The sequence below is a fragment of the Hyla sarda genome, chromosome 4, assembly GCF_029499605.1.
Source record: "Hyla sarda isolate aHylSar1 chromosome 4, aHylSar1.hap1, whole genome shotgun sequence".
In the NCBI taxonomy this organism is placed as follows: Eukaryota; Metazoa; Chordata; class Amphibia; order Anura; family Hylidae; genus Hyla; species Hyla sarda.
The window spans coordinates 70,237,271-70,260,069 of NC_079192.1; positions in this window are offsets into that span (position 1 = coordinate 70,237,271).

Consider the following 22,799-nt stretch of genomic DNA (forward strand, 5'->3'; position numbering starts at 1 on the left):
CGAGTCTTCTTAGTGGGGTCACTCAATTTTGAATGACAATACAGGCTCCTCATCACAGGTACCTTCAGGGAGCAGTGAATTTAAGGGATAGGGATCTGTCAGGACTGTGGGAGGTAGGCTGTGTGTGTGAGGTCAGGACGAGGGGTTAGTGAAGGCACCATTGACACCTTGACAAAACATGGTGTACATGTATGCCGTGGTAGCAGTCTGGGTGTATGAAGTGCGCTTACAAGCTGAGCGCTCTTCATTTACTGCTAATGCCGGACATCAGTGATCACGTCCCTCCCCTAATAAAAGTGTAAAAAAAAAATAAACATATTTGGTATCGCCGCATGTGGAAATGACAGAACTATAAAAATATAACATTAGTGAAACTGCATGGTAAATGGTGTAAACATAAAAAAAAATACGGTACCTAAGTCAATAATTGCTGATTTCTGGTCTCTTCATATACCATAAAAAAAAGTTTATTAAAAGTGATCAAAAAGTCCCATCAAAACAAAAATGATACCTATAAAACTACAGACCACGGAGCAAAAAATAAGTCCCATAAGTAAAAGCCTTATAGAAGAGGACAATTTTAAGCATTAAAACCAGTATACAAGGAGAAATACAATATTTCCATACATATTACCACCATATTATTACTGACCAAATCCTGAATACTAAGACCAATATTACCAATAATACCAGTATTCAGGGAACAAATTATACCAGCACAAAAAGACTAGATAATACCACCATACTAAGTAAAAACCACTATGTACAGACTAACAATACCAAAAATACCAGAATATAATCAATAACAGGACCAAATAATACTGCCTCATCAGGAACACACTTTACATCACACAGTGACTGACTAATGCATCATACTGTTACTGACTAAAACCGCTGTATACAGACCTGTATCTCCCTGTACAGTGACCATAAACTTTGCTGTTCCGAAGTCTTGGAAAGCTGGGTGAGAAAAATATGACTGTAATTATATTTTTCACATGAATTATCACTCAGCTTTCCTACTAGGAAAGCTGAGTGACGATTCCTGTGAGAAATATAATTGCAGCCATATTTCTAAGATTAATAGCTGGAGCTTACCTTTTGGAGTCTCTTCACCAGGTCCCGGCAGCACAGATTTACTACTTCTTCACAGCTCCTCTTTGGCGGGCAAGTAGAGCTACGCTGCAGTAACGTAGCTGCGCACAGGCACGTCGGCTCATCACCCAGAATGCCTCACTCCCTTAAAGTGACAGAAATTGATTACTCAGGCCGCAGGCATCGGCAGGGCCTGCAGAAGAAGGAGGTATTTCTTCACTGCACTTATTGATAGTCGTGGCGGCGGCATGCACAGAATCAAACTATTATCGGTCCCCCACCCAGAATTCTTGGGGGGCTCCATCCCCCCTGTCCCCTCCGGTTCCTACGTCCCTGAATCTCCGTCAGGCATCAGCCGCAACTCCCTCCTCCATCATCCTAAACACCCTCATCCGAAACTCCATTATTCCTCAGACGAAAAACCTTCCTGCCGTGTAGTAGAGCTGAGTCAGTGTCGCTCTCTGCTATACGGGTTCTGCTGTACATGTGTCAGTGTCGGCTCTGCTATACAAACTCTATAGAACATGTAGTGTCTGTAGTACACGTGCAAGTTTCACAGTTTTGACTCTGCTATACATGCTGTGCAACGTCAGCACTGCTATGCAACAGGAAGTTGCACCTGAGAATCGTCTGAGGCATGGCAGCGTTTTGGACAAGGGAGTTTCGGATGAAGGAGGAGGGAGTTGTGGCTGAAGGATGACGGCGATTGGTGTGAGGGAGGAGGTGGGATGTGTTTCGCCTGACTGGGGACGGAGTTGCGGCTGACGACTGATGGCGATTGATCCGAAGGAGTAGACGGGACGTTGTTTCCCCTGATGTGGGACAGAGTTATGTCTAACAATTGACGATGTCCTAAAATGTCCTAAAATGCTTGTAAGGTGCAGGCGTATGATGACAGTAATTTGGGCAATAAGGTTTACTGAAGATGCAGTAACAGACACAACAACAAGTGAAGGCTCAATCTCTAAAATAAGGGTAACACACTTAAAAGTACTGGGAAATGTCACAGCCATGTTCCGGAGTCACTCACTACCAACATCATCCTATACCAAGTACCCCAGATGGTCTGGACTGTCCTGCAGATTCCTCTCAGCAGTAATTTCATCTATGCTACAAGCTGGCTAGGGTCCACAGCACTGGAGCTCCCCCTTCAGAATGTGAACACTGGAACACTCTTCACAATGAACTGGCTTTTCCTCTGGGCCTACATGAACAGAAAACACTGGCAACAATTCCCTTTCTGGCTTCCTACAGGGACAGATATTCTGCTCTTAGGCTAAGTTTCGACTTGTTTTTTTTGTGGCCCAAAAAAACACAAGAAAAAAAACGCCAGAAAAAAAGCCACAGCATTTTCCTGTGTTTGGCATTTTCCTGTGTTTGATGTTTTTTTCCAGCGTTTTTTGCCTTTGAGTGGAAATTGCATTTTGGCCCCTTTGACGTTTTTTCAGAATTTGTTGGGTACCAAAGTAAAAAAAAAAAAAAAAAAAAAAAAGGATGCAGTAGTGATGGGAAAAATGTATTTAACGAAATTTCTATTTTTTATAACAAAATTTTAATACATTTTTAAACAGGGACCAATTGATGTGGGCGGGCAGGGCACTAAAAAGGTAGCCGACAATAATAAAAATGTAGTATGTGTGTGTTTTTTTTTACTTTTTTTCCCTATTTTTTAGGTAGTACTACTACTCCCAGCATGGAACACACTGTTCCGTGATGGGAGTAGTAGTTCCTGTACTAATAGACATATCGCCCCGTGTGTCACTCCTGACACCCGATGTGATCGTCCTTAATATAGCAGTAATGGGGAGCGGCTCTATACAGCGTTCACATCTCTGCACTATACTCCGGGCCGGCCAGTGATGTGAATAGAAATTCACATCACAAATTCATATTTTCCACCCAGAGTGGGGATTGGCCAGGTGGTGGCAGCCAATCACTCAGGGGAAAATATGAATGAGTGAGTGGCTGGCCAGAGTACAGAGCAGAGATGCGAGCACAGGAGAAAGCCGCTCCGCATCTTAGGGATGAAGAATAATCACAGCGGGTGTCAGGAGTGACACCCGCTGTGATCTGTCCTTAACTGCAGGTACTACTACTCCCAACATGGAGCACACTCTGCTCCTTGCTGGGAGCAGTAGTACCTGCATTAATAGACAGATCGCAGCGAGTGTCACTCCTGACACCCAATGGGATCCTCCTGTATAATGTATAGATGCGGCCGCTCTTCTATGGTCCCCTGCACTGACCTGTATATACACCTATTCATATTTCCCACAGAGAGTTGTCATTGGATTGAACCATACATTATATAGGAGGATCGCAACGGGTGTCAGAAGTGACACACGGGGCGATCTGTCAATTAGTACAGGTACTACTACTCCCATCTTGGAACAGTGTGTTCCATGCTGGGAGTAGTAGTACTACCTAAAAAAATGTTAAAAAAAGAAAAAAAAGTGAAAAACACACACTACATTTTTATTATTGTCGGCTATATTTTTGGTGCCCTGTCTGCACACATAAATTGATCCCTGTTTAAAAATGTATTAAAATTTTGTTAGAAAAAAGATACATTTCGTTAAATACAAATTTTTCCATCACTACTGTATCTTTTTTTAAATTTTATTTAATGGTACCCTACGAAATGTTATTAAAAGGAATCTCCATCACTTTTTTTTGGATCGCTAAAGTCCAAAAAAGAATAATAACTTCCTGCAAAAATGCCAAAGTTAAAACCCACATGTTGTTTTTATTGGCTTTTTTTTACTCCCATAGACTTCTATGGGAGAAAAACGCTGTGATTTCAGGGGGAAAAACGCCATAGGCTCAACATGCTGCGACTTTGCAAAACTGCCAAGGAGCTAAAAAAGAGTGAAACGCCGCTAAAAGGATTAAAAAAAAATGCAAACTGAAAAATGCAAAGTGGAAATAGAATTTAGCAATTTCTCATTGATTTACAGCTAACATCTGGCTGCAGCGTTTTTTCAATGAAAAAACCCATGGGGGCTGTTATAGTGTTTTTTTTGGGACAAACGCACACAAAAAAACCAAGTGGAAACTTAGCCTTAAAGATAATGGGGGAGATTCATCAAAACCTGTCCAGAGGAAAAGTTGCCCATAGCAACCAATCAGCTCGCTTCTTTCATTTTTAACAAGGCCGCTGCAAAATGAATGCAGCGATCTGATTGGTTACTATGGGCAACTGGGCAACTTTTCCTTTGCACAGGTTTTGACAAATCTCCCCCATAATGACTGTCAAGTGAACACTGTTGCTGTCAGTAGGTTACATGCCTTGGCTTGTTACCCCTTGGCTACCATCTTCTGGCTTGTACACTTCTCTTAAGCTACCATACATATAAGGCTGCATTCACATCACATTTTGTGCCTACGGCTGCGAAATTTCCAAACTGGGCAGCTCATTTTTGTCCTGAATCCGGTTTTGTGACCAGACATTCAATGGCAGATTTTGGTTATTTCGGCCAACCATTACTGTATAAAATTATTTGTAAACAATCGTTCATAATGGCTGACAGCGGGACCATTGTTGGCTGAAACAATCATAAGAAAATGTCTGATTATGACTAATCATTTGTCATTTTGTGTAAGCGTATTATGTTATTTAAAATAAAATAAAATAATAATAATAATAATAATAATAATAATAATAATATATATATATATATATATATATATATATATATATATATATATATATCTTGATGTATGGTCAGATAACCAGACCCTAAATGTCAAATGTATGGCCAACTTTAAAAATAAATAAATAAATAGCAACACTGTTGTTTTATTGGTTTATTTAGGACTGTTGGCCTTAGGAGACAAGGCAATAAATTGTAATTACACCATTGATAACGCTGGCTCCACATGTAAATTTGCACTGGTTGTGATGTTGGCAAACTGCAAAAAACTGAGCAGCGGCCTTTGCTTGGTCAGATCTGCCATACCTGCAATAATTCATTTTATGTGACATTTTATTTTCCAGTGAGAATGCTTCTCAAACTAGTGGAACATTTACATAAATATACAGTAATACAAAATAACAACAACAACAACAAAATAGTTTTAAAAAAAAGATGATTTTTTAGATTTAGAAATAAAGTACATATTCCCAGGTTTAATAATTCTGTCCACAAGTGACCTCTAGTGGGTATTTAACATACTGCATGTTAACACTGTAATACACAAAAAAAAAAAAACTCAGTCAGATTGCTTCTTTTATTTTTAAAGAAGCCTGGGGAAGATTAAAAAAGCGATCTGATTGGTTGCTATGGGCAACTGCACCACTCTCCCTCTGCACAGGTTTTGATAAATCTCCCCCCTTGGGGGAGATTTATCAAAACCTGTGCAGAGGGAGAGTGGTGCAGTTGCCCATAGCAACCAATCAGATCGCTTTTTTAATTTTCCCCAGGCTTCTTTAAAAATAAAAAAAGCAATCTGATTGGTTGCTATGGGCAACTACACCACTGTTCCTCTGCACAGGTTTTAATAAATATCCCTCCTTGTAATCTCAATTTAATTGCCCATTTCTTTTGCACTCCTTATGACCTGCAAACAGGGATTTATGAGCAAAGAACCATTCCTGGTTGGCAGGCTCAAAATTTATCTTAGGTAGGAACATTTTTTATAGCTTGGCATGTAGTCCTTTACGTTACATGGCTAATATGTACACAACAACACAATGATAAAATAAATCCTCGAATATGTTATCCAAGCTACGTCAATAACAGTGCCCACTGCAGAAGAATCTCTATACAATGGAAACTAGAATAATGGTTTTTCAGCTGTCAGGTCATAGGGGGAGATGCAGTGGTGACCCGTTGGGGTGGCACAGATGGTGTTGTCAGGACCAGTTGTCCCATCCTTAGTAGGGGACCTTGTTCACAGGGGCTATTCTGATCCTTTATATGAAAACAATAATCATTATAACCCTGCTACACACTATGCTCTCTGAATATAATACTGGCACACACTTTACTCTCTGAATATAATACTGCTACACACTTTACTCTCTGAATATAATACTGCCACACAGTGTACCCTTTGCATATAAAACTGCCATACACTGTACCCACTGGATATAAAATACTACCACACACTGCACTCTTTGAATATAATACTATCACACACTGTACCCTCTGAATATAATACTACCACACATTGTACCCTGTCCTGTGCCCTCATATTATTAATGCCCCCTGTCCTGTGCCCCAACAAAATAATAATGCCCCCTGTCTTGTGCCCACACATAATAATTATGCCCCATCCTGTTTCCCCCACATAATAATGCCTCGTCCTGTTCCCCCCACATATTCTCTCAGTCCTGTGCGCCCACATATAATACTAATGCCCTCGTCCTCTGCCCCATGTAACCCTGTGCCCCTCACATATAATTCCCCCTGTCATGTGCCACAAATAATGCCCCCTGTCCTGTGTCCCTCACATACAATGCCCCTTCATATGTGCTCCTCTCATATAATGCCCCCTGTAATGTGCCCCTCACTTATGATGCCCCTTGTCATGTGCCCCTCTCATATTATGCCCCATCATGTTCCCCTCACTAATAATGCCCCCTGTTCTATGCCCCTTACGTTAAATGTCCCTTCTCCCATGCCCCTCAGATATAATGCCCCCTGTAATGTGCCCCTCAGATATAATGCCCATGTATAATGCCCCCATAGTGCCCCAAACATAGTAAAAAAAAAAAAAAAAGAACAACAATTATACTCACCTAATCCATGTTCCCACGAGCAGGTCTCTCCTTTGCTTCTGGCTTGTCCTGCTCCACCATTCTAGTGTACTTCCTCTGCGTTCCCAGAGACAGTACACTTGCTTGCGTTGCTGGGTGACACCATAGCGGGATTATTTCCCGTTTGATGGTGTCACCCCACTTGGGGGGTGTCACCTGGTGTGGCCTGCCCCCCCCCGACCCCCATAGCAGCGCTACTGCCCATAAGCCCTAAATGACGGATTGACAACTTGAAGCCGCTCCCTTCCTTGCACTAAAGTGCATGGGCGTCGAAGTCAACAAAACAAACGGAACTGTACAAAGTCGGGAAAAAAGTCAGGAACATAACAGGGACAACAAACAGATATATAAATACAAACAAAGCAGGATATTGCATACTAACAGGTCAGGAAATCAAGAGCACTGTTCACACTGGACTCAGAACAAGGAACACACTAAACACCTCCCTCCAATCATGGAGGGACATCAATACCAAAACCAAATAGGATCCTAGCTAGTGGGCACTCTCCAGAGTGATCAGAATACTAGCCTAGGAGGAAAAAAAATCCTAACTACAAGCAAAACACGGGTACACACACAAGACTAATTCACTCCTAGATAGATGGATAGCACAAGGCTCAGAACAGGATTCTATCTTAGGAGATCCAGGATTAAACAAGGTCAAAACAGGACTGACAAAACAAAGTGTGAATACTGACTAAGGAAACACAAAGCATATGCAGAAATAACCATACAAGAATACTAAAACACTGACAAAGTACAAACAGGACAGATCAACAAGGTTAAAACACAGAATACATGTGCTAAAACATACATAGTGAACATATTGCAAACATGGCCAGAGTAACAGGTATAATAACCAGCCAAGAACAACACCTGAAGAGGCCTTATATATTCTCCCAGTGCTGGAGTCAGGAAAGTTAAGTCTTCCTATCCCAGGAAGAATTAACACAGAAACATAATGTCCGAACAGGACCCAAAGCAGAAAATACAAAATACAGATAAACAGACATTACACCATGCTTTCCATATTACTTCTTCCTCTGTGTACACTGTGATGACATCCTCAGGAAGGTCCTTGAAGGTCCAGTAAGAGTGTTTGTGCCACTCTATGGGCTCTGTGCAGCCCAGATAGCTATAAGATCAGTCTCATATTACTGCAATGTGCTGCATTTGCACAACATTGGAAGATTATACATCGATTTTGCGCAAATCGCTGTAAAATGCAGTAGTGTGCCTGTGGTCCTATAGCTGTTCTGGGGGCCCCCTTGTGGATGGGGCACCTGGGAATCACACTGGTTGCCCCCCCCCCTAATGCATCCCCTGGGTACATTTCAGTAAGTGGCACACAGACATATTGTAACAGTTGTCAATTATAATCTTACAGATTTCTTATGTAAACAACAAATCACTTATTTACATTAATCTCAGCGGTTGCCATGGAGAAGTATAAGAAATAACCCCGTATGACACACGTCCCTCTATTTAATTACCCACTGAGCTTTATACAAGAATCTAACAGAATGGCTCCTCTCAAGTTGCCCTCTTACAATTGAATGAACCCACAAGCACTGTTGGTGGCATCTATTAGTCTCCTGTATACTCAGAGAATGGATATAGCAATGTAGAATAATGGATCAGAAAATTGCATGTTTTAACACTATACTGTATAAATTAGGTCAAACTATTTTTTTTAAATTGCTGCTGCTATGATATTAAAATTATAGGCTCCTATTGTATTACACTTTTTTATAGTGTGTTCATAAACAGCAGAATCAGACATAAAGGTAAATAACATGGATAATATTAATGAGACAACAAGTTACATAGTATATAGTTAGTATGGTTGAAAAAAAGACACATTTCCGTCAAGGTCAGCAAAGGATGTGAAGGGAAGGGGTATGGGTGAATAAAGGGGACGGGATGTGATTCTATTTTTCTGCATATGCGTTGATGTTATTTTGTTCTAGGAATGTATCTAACCCTGTTTTGAAGCCCATAACTGTTTCTGCTGTGACCAGTTCCTGAGATAGAGTGTTCCATAAATTCACAGTTCTTATGATAAAGAAAGCCAAAGTCCCAAGAAGGTCGGCACTGCAATCAATAGTAGGTGCCCGAGGACCAATGTAACGATAATCCAAAAGAAGAAGGGGTCCCAGCACTCAGAAGCTTATGAAATCTCAAAGGTTTTATTTATGCAACATGCATAGCATACAGGGTAGGTACGCGTTACGGCTCAATAGCCTTTGTCAACCAGTACAGGTAACTGTTAGAATGCAGCTTATATAATTACATCCGGTTCACAGGTACCACTTCATTAATTACTATCATTCAAAGCACATGATGTACTGTGAAGATGTATACATATTGAAAACAAAATTAAAAGACAAAAAATTAGAAAACAAATCATTAATGGAAAAATTTCATAGCGGAGATTTCCGTAGAGTGCAGATTCATTTCCCGCTCTGTAAAGAAATTAGCAAATATATACAGTAACTCATGTCATTCAGGTCAACATATATCTATAATAATCGTGAAAGTTCATAATCGCGGTTCATACCGCGTGGCTCCAGAGTCCCTAAACGGTGTATCCAAAACGCTTCCTTCTGGATGAGTAATTTTTTAATATCACCCCCTCTCCGTGGTTGCACGACCTCATCGTTGCGCATCAAGGTTTTCTTTAAGTTTCAAAAATTCCTCGCTGTTCACATGATGTACTGTGAAGAATGCAGCAAAGTGATCAAAGGTAATCAAATTACACACCCATATACCGGAAAAAAAATCCCCATTACCAAATTTTTCACATGCCAATCTCGCAATGTCATATACACAATAAAATGCCCGTGTGGTCTCCTATACGTTGGGGAGACCACCCAGCGTGTAGGAGACCGCATCAATCGCCATAAATCGAGTATCAGATGCCAAAATCTTCTTCTCCCTATCCCTGCACATTTCAAAAATAAAAATCATTCTATATCTCAATTACAGTATCAGGTGATTGATGAGATCGTGCAACCACGGAGAGGGGGTGATATAAAAAAATTGCTGATCCAGAAAGAAGCGTTTTGGATACACCGTTTAGGGACTCTGGAGCCGCGCGGTATGAACCGCGATTATGAACTTTCACGATTATTATAGATATATGTTGACCTGAATGACATGAGTTAATGTATATATTTGCTAATTTCTTTACAGAGCGGGAACTGAATCTGCACTCTACGGAAATCTCCGCTATGAAATTTTTCCATTAATGATTTGTTTTCTCATTTTTTGTCTTTTAATTTTGTTTTCAATATGTATACATCTTCACAGTACATCATGTGCTTTGAATGATAGTAATTAATGACGTGGTACCTGTGAACCGGATGTAATTATATAAGCTGCATTCTAACATTTACCTGTACTGGTTGACAAAGGCTATTGAGCCGTAATGCGTACCTACCCTGTATGCTATGCATGTTGCATAAATAAAACCTTTGAGATTTCATAAGCTTCTGAGTGTCGGGACCCCTTCTTCTTTTGGCTTATGGTAAAGAAGGCTTGTCACCCCTTGAGACTAAACCTTTTTTCTTTAGCCAGAGGGAGTGCCTTCTTGTCTTTTGAGGGGGTTTAACCATCTTTTTTGGTATCTTTTTTGTACCTCTTATATACTTGTACTTTATATATGTTGATCATATCCCCCTTAAGGACTGAGCCCTTTTTCACCTTAAGGACTCGGCAATTTTTTGCAATTCTGACCACTGTCACTTTAAACATTAATAACTCTGGAATGCTTTTAGTTATCATTCTGATTCCGAGACTGTTTTTACGTGACATATTCTACTTTAACACAGTGGTAAAATTTTGTGGTATCTTGCATCCTTTCTTGGTGAAAAATCCCCAAATTTGATGAAAAATTTGAAAATTTTGCATTTTTCTAACTTTGAAGCTCTCTGCTTGTAAGGAAAATGGATATTCAAAATACATTTTTTTATTCACATTTCCAATATGTCTACCTTATGTTTGCATCATAAAATTGACATGTTTTTACTTTTGGAAGACACCAGATGGCTTCAAAGTTCAGCAGCAATTTTCCAATGTTTCACAAAATTTTGAAACTCGCTTTTTTTCAGGGAGCAGTTCAGGTTTGAAGTGGATTTGAAGGTTCTTCATGTTAGAAATACCCCACAAATTACCCCATTATAAAAACTGCACCCCCCAAAGTAGTCAAAATGACATTCAGTCAGCGTTTTAACCCTTTAGATGTTTCACAGGAATAGCAGCAAAGTGAAGGAGAAAATTCACATTCTTCATTTTTTACACTCGCATGTTCTTGTAGACCCAATTTTTGAATTTTTGCAAGGGGTAAAAAGGAGAAAATTTTTACTTGTATTTGAAACTCAATTTTTCTCGAGTAAGCACATACCTCATATGTCTATGTTAATTGTTCGACGGGCGCAGTAGAGGGCTCAGAAGGGAGGGAGCGACAAATGGTTTTTGGGGGGCATGTCACCTTTAGGAAGCCCCTATGGTGCCAGAACAGCAAAAAAAACCACATGGCATACCATTTTGGAAACTAGACCCCTCGGGGAACATAACAAGGGGTAAATTGAACCTTAATACCCCACAGGTGATTCACGACTTTTGCATATGTAAAAAAAAAAAAAAATGTTTTCATAAATTGCTTGGTTTCCCAAAAAATTTACATTTTTAAAAAGGGTAATAGCAGAAAATACCCCCCAAAATTTGTAACACAATTTCTCCCAAGTACGGCGATACCCCATATGTGACCCTAAACTGTTGCCTTGAAATACGACAGGGCTCCAAAGTGAGAGCGCCATGCGCATTTGAGGCCTAAATTAGGGATTGCATAGGGGTGGACATATGGGTATTCTACGCCAGTGATTCCCAAACAGGGTGCCTCCAGCTGTTGTATAACTCCCAGCATGCCTGGACAGTCAGTGGCTGTCTGGTAATACTGGGAGTAGTTGTTTTGCAACAGCTGAAGGCTCCGTTTTGGAAACCGTGGCGTACCAGACGTTTTTCATTTTTATTGGGGAGGGGAGGGGGGCTGTGTAGGGGTATGTGTATATGTAGTGTTTTTTACTTTTTATTTTATTGTGTGTTAGTGTAGTGTTTTTAGGGTACAGTCACACGTGCGGGGGTTCACAGTAGTTTCTCGCTGGCAGTTTGAGCTGGGGCAGAAAATTTGCCGCAGCTCAAACTTGCAGCCGGATACTTACTGTAAACCTCCGCCCATGTGAGTGTACCCTGTACATTCACATTGGGGGGGGGAGAAACATCCAGCTGTTGCAAAACTACAACTCCCAGCATGTACGGTCTATCAGTGCATGCTGGGTGTTGTAGTTTTGCAACAGCTGGAGGCACACTGGTTGTGAAACACCGAGTTTGGTAACAAACTCAGTGTTTTGCAACCAGTGCGCCTTCAGCTGTTGCAAAAGCTACAACCCCCAGCATGTACGGAGAGCGGAAGGGCATGCTGGGTCTTGTAGTTATGCAACAGCTGGAGGCATACTACTTTGGCTGGGGATGCTGGGGATTGTAGTTATGCAACAGCTGGAGACACACTGGTTTGCTACTTAACTCAGTGTTTCACAACCAGTGTGCCTTCAGCTGTTGCAAAACTACAACTCTCAGCAGTCACCGACAGCCAACGGGCATGCTGGGACTTGTAGTTATGCAACCAGCAGATGCACCGCTACAACTCCCAGCATGCACTTTAGCTGATTGTGCAAGCTGGGAGTTGTAGTTATACAACAGCTGAAGGTACACTTTTCCATAGAAAAAAGGGCCTCCAGCTGTTGCAAAACTATAAGTCCCAGCATGCCCATAAGGGAATACTGGGAGTTATGGTGGTCTGCCTCCTGCTGATGCATAACTACAGCTCCCAGCATGCCATTTTTGAATGCTGGGAGCTGTTGCTAAGCAACAGCAGGAGGCTGTCACTCACCTCCTGCTGCTGCTCCGGGCACAAGTCAGTCCCGCCGCCGCTCCTGGGGCCCCGATCCCAACATTGACGGGGTCCACGTCCCTCACCCGCTCACGTGCTCCGGAAGAGCGGTGGAGCGGGTTGCGGGAGTGACACCCGCAGCAGGTGCCCTGATTGGTCGGCCGGTAAACCGGCCGACGAATCAGGGCGATCGTGAGGTGGCACCAGTGCTACCTCACCCCTGCTGGCTATGGCTGTTCGGGGCCATCAGAGACGGCCCCGAACAGCCTGTAATTCCGGGTCACTGGAGACCCGATTGACCCAGAATCTGCCGCAGATCGCTGGACTGAATTGTCCGACAAGGGGGTTCATCATGGCCCCCCTGGGCGATATGCCGCGATGCCTGCTGAACGATTTCAGCAGGCATCGGGCACCGGCTCCCCTCCGGCTAGCGGCGGGGGGGGGGGGCGGGATTTGACAGGACGTACTCAAACGTCCTGAGTTCTTAAGGACCCGAAAAAGGGGCCATTTAAGTATGTCCTGCGTCCTTAAGGGGTTAAAGGTCTCTTCTCAAGACTAAACAAATGTAATTCTTTTCATCTTTCCTCATAGCTAAGATGTTCCATGCCCCTTATTAGTTAAGTTGCATCCCTCTGTACCCATTCCAACTCCACAATGTCTCTTTTATGAATCGGTGCCCAGCATATTCCAGGTGCCTTGGTGCCAATTATGATGAGCAAACAAACACACCGACGTCAGGTTACGGATAACTGTCTTTACTGAGCTTGTGCAGAAGTTATTACACAGACAGCTGGCCTTGGTGTGAGAGTGCAGCTTACCCCTTGCGAGCTCTGTTGCCTTTCTGAGACTTGAGGTGCTTTCACCGGATGGAATTATAGCCTGTAATTTTAGATTCTGGTTGCTAGGGTCCTTCCAAGGCACTGAAGACTGTTCTGCAGGGTCCTGAATTCCTCCTGCAAGTGAACCTTGTAGGAGTACCAGTACTTAGAGCACACGACACACAGCACACTTGAGTCACACTAGGGTGAAACTAACAGTGGACTGACTAACTCCTCCCCTGTACCTCACTGTACAGGGGAGACTTTTCGGGTCTCATTGGCAGGCAGAGTCACATGGGGTTCACTGCTCAAATTTTAAAGGCACAGTACACTTATTACAACTTATATACACATAAATAACAAAATTAATTTATAAAAATATATTACTTGATCTCATATTTATAACATGAACATTATCCCAGTAGAACTGGTGGGGGCCCAACACTCTGTGCTGACGAACTGCCCGAGATAGTCCAAAGGTCCGGGACAGCCTCCGGTGCTGGGGCACCACACAACAAAACAACTTAGGATAGAAGGCCTGACCCCTGGCCATTGACTTCCTAGAAGGCTTAATTCAGTGTGGGAGGGCAGATGAGATTTTTCCCACACACCAACGAGCTGTGTGTCTTTCTTGGAATGAATATAAGCTCAAAGACAATGAGATGCACAGGGACCCTGTCCCGGTGCAGCCCAGCCAAAACATAGTGCAAGAAAAGTAGAATCTCATCTTGACCACAATTGGCAAGGAGGACACAGAAAAAACAAGAAATATTGAGAGCAGTTGAGCCTTTCCGGTCCTGCACTGGACAATACACAGTATCAGCTTTGCTCGGAGTGTTCCTTTAATTGTAGCTAATGAAAGATGCTTCATGAAGCTAAGAATCACAACACCCCCTCAGCGCCATGACTCATGATTCTGTATATCGAACAATAATTGCTTTCATCAGTTAATAGCAATGGTGTGATTGAAAAATATAAGTCAATAACACCTGGTGAGTGGCGCCTTCTCCTCTAGAACAGGAACATGGAGAAAATGCAATCTGCTTTGGCTAATTTGACTTATCTCATTATCTGGTTATAGAAAAAGTAATGGAAATTTACAGTACAAAAATTTGTTATATGATGAGTATCTTTTACGTAAGTATAGTTTAAGAAAATGAAATAGTTAATTTAAATAAATCAAAAAAGTTTGAGTTTTTTTGTTCAGGATAGGAGGTAAGTTTTAGATCAGGTGGTGGGGGAGGGTGGGTAACGGGTCCGACCTCTGTGACCCCTCGTCATTCCCTGTATGTGGAAGAAAACTACACTCCACTCTTAGTAAATCAGGCCCAATGTGTGCATAATGGTTATTTAGTGATATGGCAAAAGCAAGTGATTTCAAATAACTAGGCACATGTATGGGATAGAAAACCCTAGAAGGTATACGAGCCCTGCTTAGTCAATCAATCCCCTTTTTAGTTGAGAGGAAAATATCATGCATGTACAGGAAAGAGTTCTGTTTTGAGTTAAGAGATAGTCAGTGTAATGGAAGGGACAAAGAAGTGCAGCCCTCAACTGCACCCAAACCATTGTCCTTACCTACTTGGCAGTCCCCGTCCTAAGAGCTTACACCCCCAGCTGTTTCACATTCCCTTTCTAGCTGAGTGCACAGGAAACCTATCCTAATGGCAGGGAGAATAGTCATGTAGTGAGCTGGGGTTAATGGCGTGTTGTGTACTGATGGGGTGTTGTGACTGAGAACTGAGATTATAATTCGTGAAGGATACTTTTGGTAATCACAGTTGCTTCTTGTGGAGAAATTAGACTTATAGTCCTCCTTGACTATCTTGTTGCTTGACTTCAATACAGTGAGCTTCAAATAGAGTTAGGAGTTAACAATCACTGAACCTGCACATCACTTGTGGAATCCTGTTAGAGCTTACCACCACGTTGGACGTGTATGGACCGGAGCTGCCTGAGGATTTCACTCTTGTAATCCTCTTCTTTTGCTAATGGGGCCTGTCGGCTCACTGGCTTTTCTCCCCACAGCGAACATGGGTCTGGATTGATGGACTACCTGGTCAGCAGGATCCTGTGAAAGGGGATGTCGCTCAGGAACAGATTGTTGCAGCAACATGGTCTCTTATCCTGTTGTGAGGTACAGGTCCACAGCAGAGGTCTGGACTTGACCTCTCCTCTCCTCAACTCACTCCAAACTCTCTTCTGACTGACTAGCTCCTCCCTGTCTGGGCAGAGAGGGAGAATGCTGGACAGGAGGCTCTGATTGGCTAAAGTGATCATGTGATCCCTTAAGCATCCTCCTGCACAGACAAGATTAACTCTTGAAGAGACAATAAGGCATACAAGCGCATCTAACAATAGATAACACAGTGCAATAAATTATGAAACACAATACATATAAACCTGAGCAGTGGGCCTGGAGCAGACACGTTAAAGTGACACCCACCTGACAGGGCAGGTAGCCAGGTGTGTTCTGCACAATGATACCATAGTCAGCTAGCAGGGTCAGCAACACACCCGCACATCTGAGTCAAAATCAGAACCAATACCTTTTTGAAAAGTTTTAGCCAAGGTCTAATACTAGGAGGTCTTTGTAAATCCACAGCACAGCTAAAGTCTTTTTTTTTTTTTTTAACAATATGCCGAAGTAAGTTAAACTTGTTTAATCTGAAAGTGACATTTCAGTCATGTTATGACTTTTTTCAAGCTTAATCAGCCTGTAACAGGACATAAGGCATGCCTGAAGACTCCAGTCCAGGCATGCCACATATCCTTTTACATATTAAAGTGTATGGCAACCTTTATTTTTCTTAGAGGAGTACTCCGGGATAAGAAAACGTATCCCCTATCCTAAGGATAGGGGATAAGTTTTAGATCACGGTCAGCCCCAGCTCTTTGCCGAAATAACGCATGTCGACCACTGCATAATGTGGCGGCAACATGTCCCGTCAATGCATCTCTATGGCAAAGCCGGAGACTGCCAAATTCAGCGCTCCGATTCTTCCATAGAGATGTATTGAGGGGGTGTGTTGGCTGCTGCGTCATGCAGTGGTCGGACACGCCCCCTTTCCACTGACTGCTGGGGCCCTGTACGGGAGATCGTGGGGGCCCCAGCGGTCGGACCTCCGGTGATCTGAAACGTATCCCCTATTCTTAGGATAGGGGATACGTTTTCAAATCCTGGAGTACTGCTTTAATAAATCACAGCAGTGCTCATGTAGAAGTTATTCAAGCACACTAGGAGGCTTTACTGAGGCCCTGTTCTTTTACATCTCTCGATCTTTGGTCTATCGTTCATACATGACTGCCTATGGAGTGACAAGGAGGCATGGTGATGTGTATCATCACATGATCCTCCATAGGCAGTCATGTATGGATGATAAGCCATCCAGCTGTATGCAGGGAACGAAGAACACGTAGAGCCGGGTGATGTAAGAGAACGGGGGCTGAAGGGAAGCCTTATAGTGTGTGTGAGTGACTTCTTCATAATTACTGCTTTGATTTATTTAACCCCTTAAGGACGGCAGGCATATCCATATGCCCCCGTTTTAAGGACTTAAGGACTGAGGGCGTATGGGTATGCCCATGGGAATTTCAGTCCCCGCCGCTAGCCGGTCTGGGATCAGGATATCTGCTGAAATCATTCAGCAGGCATCCCGCAACATCGCCGAGGGGGGTCCTGAGATCCCCCCCCCCCACCATATGTCGGCGATCACCGCAAATCACCGGTCAATTCAGACTGGTGATCTACGGCGATTCCGGGTCATACTGGTCTCAGGTGACCCGGAAAATAAGGAGGATCGGGGGTGTCCAACACACCCACGATCCCCCCAAAGGGATAGGAGTGAGGTTGCAGGGGGCCACCCCTCCTATCCCTGCTATTGGTCGGTCAGAAGCAACCGACCAATAGCAGATCGGGGGCAGGGGGGGATTAAAGTTTGGTTCCCCCATTCTGCCCACCCACAGTAGTCCAGGCAGAACGGGGGAACCGATGGTGACTGGCGGTGGGCGGCGATCAGGTGCGGCTGGCTCCCAGGTGCAGACTAGGGAAGTCGGTTAGTTGCCTAGAAACATCTGGAGGGCTGCAGTTTGGAGACCACTATACAGTGATCTCTAAACTGTAGCCCTCCAGATGTTGCAAAACTACAACTCCCAGCATGCCCAGACAGCTGTTTGTTGTTTGGGCATGCTAGGATTTGTAGTGTTGCAACATCTGGAGGACCACAGTTTTGAGATCACTGTGCGGTGGTTTCTAAACTGTGGCCCTCTAAATCTTGCAAAACTACAACTCCCAGCATGCATGAACAACAAACGGCTATCTCGCCATGCTGGGAGTTGTAGTTGCGTACCTCCAGCTGTTGTATAACTACATCTCCGTACATGCTGGGAGTTGTAGTTTTGCAACAGCTGGAGGCACACTGGTTGGAAAATACCGAGTTAGGGTAGCTCAGTTAAGCCCACTGTTACAAAGATCTGTGGGGTGTAAATGCTCACTGCACCCCTTATTAAATTCTGTGAGGGGTGTGGTTTCAAAAATGGGGTCACATGTGTGTGTGTGTGTGTGGGGGGGGGGGGGGGGGGGGCTGGAGAGGTCCACTGTTCTTGCACCATAGGGGCTTTCTAAATGCGACATGCCCCCCCCCCCCCGCCAAAAAGAAAAAACGTTTTAGCAAAATTTGCTTTCCAAAAGCCAAATGTGACTCCTTTTCTTCTGAACAGTGTAGTTCGCCAGCAGAGCACTTGACATCCACATATGAGGCATTTCTATATTCAGAAGAGATGGGGATTACAAATTTTGGGGGGCATTTTCTCATGATACCCCTTGCAAAAATGTGAAATTTGGGGGGAAAAAAACAGCATTTTAGTGAAAAAATTATAATTTTCATTAACAAATCCGAATTTAACGAAAAGTCGTCAAACACCTGGGGGGTGTTAAGGCTCACTGTGCCCCTTTTTACGTTCCTTGAGGCGTGTAGTTTCAAAAATAGTATGTCATGTGTTTTTTTTTTTTTCCTGTTCTTGCACCATAGGGGCTTCCTAAATGTGTCATGCCCCCAAAAAACTATTCAGCAAAATTCACTCTCCAAAATCCCATTGTCGCTCCCTCCCTTCCGAGCCCTCTAGTGCACCCACGGAGCACTTTACATCCACATATGAGGTACTTCCTTACTCGAGAGAAATGGGGTTACAAATTTTGGGGGGTTTCTCTCCTTTTACTCCTTGTAAAAATTAAAAAAATGGCTCTACAAGAACATGCGAGTGTAAAAAATGAAGATTTTGAATTTTCTCCTTCACTTTGCTTCTATTCCTGTGAAACACCTAAAGGGTTAACAAACTTTCTGAATGTCATTTTGAATACGTTGAATACTTCAAAACTGAACTGGTCCCTGAAAAATTCCAATTTTGAAATTTTTGTGAAAAATTTGAAAATTGCTGCTGCATCTTGAAGCCCTCTAATGTCTTCCAAAAGTAAAAACATGTCAACTTTATGATGCCAAGATAAAGTAGACATATTGTATATGTGAACCCATATATAATTTATTTGGAATATTCATTTTCCTTACAAGCAGAGAGTTTCAAAATTAGAAAAATGCAACATTTTCAAAATTATCATGAAATTGCAAGAAAGGATGCCAGTAACTACAAAAATTTACCACTATGTTAAAGTAGAATATGTAACGGAAAAAAAAAAAATCTCGGAATCAGACTAAATGGTAAAAGAGTTATTAATGCATAAAATGACAGTGGTCAGAATTGCAAAAAAGGGCCCAGTCCTTAAGGCGAAAAAGGGCTCAGTCCTTAACCCCTTAAAGGGGTATTCCACCCCTAGACAGATGTCAGATCGCCGCGGCACCGCGCTATCATTACAGCACAGAGCGAGTTCGCTCTGTGCATAATGACGGGCGATACAGGGGACGGAGCCGCGTGACGTCACGGCCCATCCCCTTAATGCAAGTCTATGGGAGGGGGCGTGACGACCCCCATAGACTTGTATTGAAAGGGGCGGGCCGTGACATCACGAGGGGCGGAGCCATGACGTAATGATGCTCCGGCCCCTGTACCGCCCATCATTACGTGCAGAGCGAACTCGCTCTGTGCTGTAATGATAGCGCGGTGCCGCAGCGGGGATCCCGGGGGTCCCCAGCAGCGGGACCGCGGCGATCTGACATCTTATCCCCTATCCTTTGGATAGGGGATAAAATGTCTAGGGGCGGAATACCCCTTTAAGGACGCAGCTCATTTTCCTCTTAGGGACGCAGACCTTTTTCGCAATTCTTACCACTGTCACTTTATGAATTAATAACTCTGGGATGCTTTTACCGATTAATCTGATTCTGAGATTGTTTTTTCGTGACATGTTCTATTTTATGTTAGTGGTAAAATTCCGTCCAGATGTTGGAAAACTACAACTCCCCGCATGCCCAGACAGCCTTTGGCTGTCTGGGCATGCTGGGAGTTGCAGTTTGGCAACCACTAGAAGGGCAGCAGTAAATATCGCTTTACTGCCACCTTCCTTCCCCCCCCACCGTCGCTTTCCTACCTGTGCTACTGATCTCTGCTGTCTCCACCGATGATCGGCGGTCCCCATGGCATCTTCTTTCCAGGTACCGGCCGCCATCTTCTCCACACGTTCTGCTCAACATCCAGGGGTGGGTAGAGTGGGGGGTTTCCATGGCAACCCCCTGTCGTGCACTGCCATTGGTCAAAACTCATTTCTGACCAATGGCAGGGGATAGGAGGAGATCGCAGCGCTGCAACCTCACTATCTATTACTCACCAGAGACCCGATCAGCCCGGAATAGGAGAAAATTGCATGTCTTAATTGACATGCGATTTTCTCCGATCGGCGACATGGGGGATCTCAGGACCCCCCTCGGCGATGTGCCGGGATGCCTGCTGAATGATTTCAGCAGACATCCCGGTCCGGTCCCCAACCGGATAGTGGCAGGGACCGGAATTCCCATGGGCGTATGCATACGCCCTACGTCCTTAAGGACTCGGGTTGCAGGGCGTATGCATACGCCCTACGTCTTGAACAGGTTAAGGGATTAAAAAAATAATAAAAGCGACCAACCCCTTTAATGATGTCCTTGATCTTTTATGGCAAAAAGCCACCTTACATACAGTAACTGGGTCCATGTGAGAATGCATATTGTGCATCCTCAATAGATATGTTACTGTGTGATATACCAGGGAATTGGACAAAATAACTAGAACTCTTCACATGTAACTCCCTTTTTTTTTCTCAATCACGTAGCTTATGTTGTTGTTTATAAACTTTATTACTTGTGCTGTTCTTAACGGTAACAGAGTATGGAGCAGCATTACTAATACAACACTGCCAGTGAAGTCCACTTGAAGAGTATAGATTTAGGATAGCAGCAATACAGAAGGGACCTAACTGGGTTATACTAGCGACGGTGGACGAACCCAACGACCAACATAAAAATACAGCATAAAAAGAGGATATGAAAGTCCCGCACTCTCTGCAACTCTAAGCACTTCAGACGATAATTGCAGCCAGATGGAGGATCAGAAATGTCTGCTGTCCGCTGATCCTCCGTCCGGCTGCAATGACCACCTGAGGTGCTTACAGTTGCAGAGACTACAGGCCTTTCCTATCCACTTATCATGCTGTGCTCTTAAAGTCTGTTTATTTGTTTTTTTGGGGCTGTGAGATGTCAGACTTACAAAGGTGAATGATTATTGGTACTTACCTGGTTGGAGTGTCTGTGACCTGAATTGTTGAGGTCTACAACATCTGCAACAAGTTTAGATGTTCTACCAGTGTTTGTGTGGGTTTTCATCCCACACTCCAAAAACATATAGATAGGTTTATTCAGATTGTGCGCACCAATGGAGATGGGTACCAGTTGGACTGTTGCGGATTCTGTGTGTGCTATATAAATAAAGAATCATTAACTGGTATAACACAAACTGTGCCTTCAATTAACTGTTATGAACCTATATATACACTAAATTACCAAAACCACTAAGTACAGTGGAGATCAAAAGTTTGGGCACCCCAAGTAAAAATTTGTATTAATGTGCATAAAGAAGCCAAGGAAAGATAGAAAAAAAACTCCAAAAGGCATTAAATTACAGATTAGACATTCTTCTAATACGTCAACAAAAGTTAGATTTTATTTCCATCATTTACACTTTCAAAATAACAGAAAACAAAAAAAAAAAAGGCATCTGCAAACTTTGGGCACCCTGCTGAGTTAATGTTTTGTACTGCCCCCTTTGGGAAGTATCACAGCTTGTAAACACTTTTTGTAGCCAGCCAAGAGTCTTTCAATTCTTGTTTGAGGTATCTTTGTCCATTTTTCCTTACAAAAGTCTTCCAGTTCTTTGAGATTTCTGGGCTGTCTGTCACGCACTGCTCCTTTAAGGTCTATCCATAGATTTTCAATTATGTTGAGGTCAGGAGATTGTGAAGGCCATGGCAAAACCTTCAGTTTACGCCTCTTGATGTAATCCCCTATGGATTTCAAAGGTGTGTTTAGCCATCCTCTCTGAAATTTTATTGAATCCATTTTTCCTTCTACTTGTGAGATGTTCCCTGTGCCACTGGCTGCAATACAACCACAAAGCATGATTGATCCACTCCCATGCTTAACAGTTGGACAGAGGTTCTTTTAATTAAATTCTGTTCCCCTTCTTCTCCAAATGTACCTTTGCTCATTCCGGCCAAAAAGTTCAATAGAAATCAGGCTTGTCTATATGTTCATTTGCAAAGTTCAAACGCAAATTTTTGTGGTGAGGACGTAGAAGAGGTTTTCTTCTGATGACTCTTCCTTGAAGACCATATTTGTACAAGTATCTCTTTATAGTGGAATAGTATACCACAACTCCAGTGTCTGCCAGATCTTTCTGGAGGGATTGTGCAGTCAAACGTGGGTTTTGAATTGTTTTTCTCACAATCCTGCGAGCTGTTCTGTCTGATATTTTTCTTGGTCTTCCAGATCTTGCTTTAACTTCCACTGTCCCTGATGACTGCTATTTCTTAATTACATTTCGAACAGAGGATATTGACATCTGAAAATGTTTTGCTATCTTCTTATAGCCTTCTCCAGCTTTGTGAGCGTCAACTATTTTCAGTTTCAGATTTCTAGACAACTGCTTAGAAGAACCCATGGTGCTGATTGTTGGGGCAAGGTCAGATGAGTAT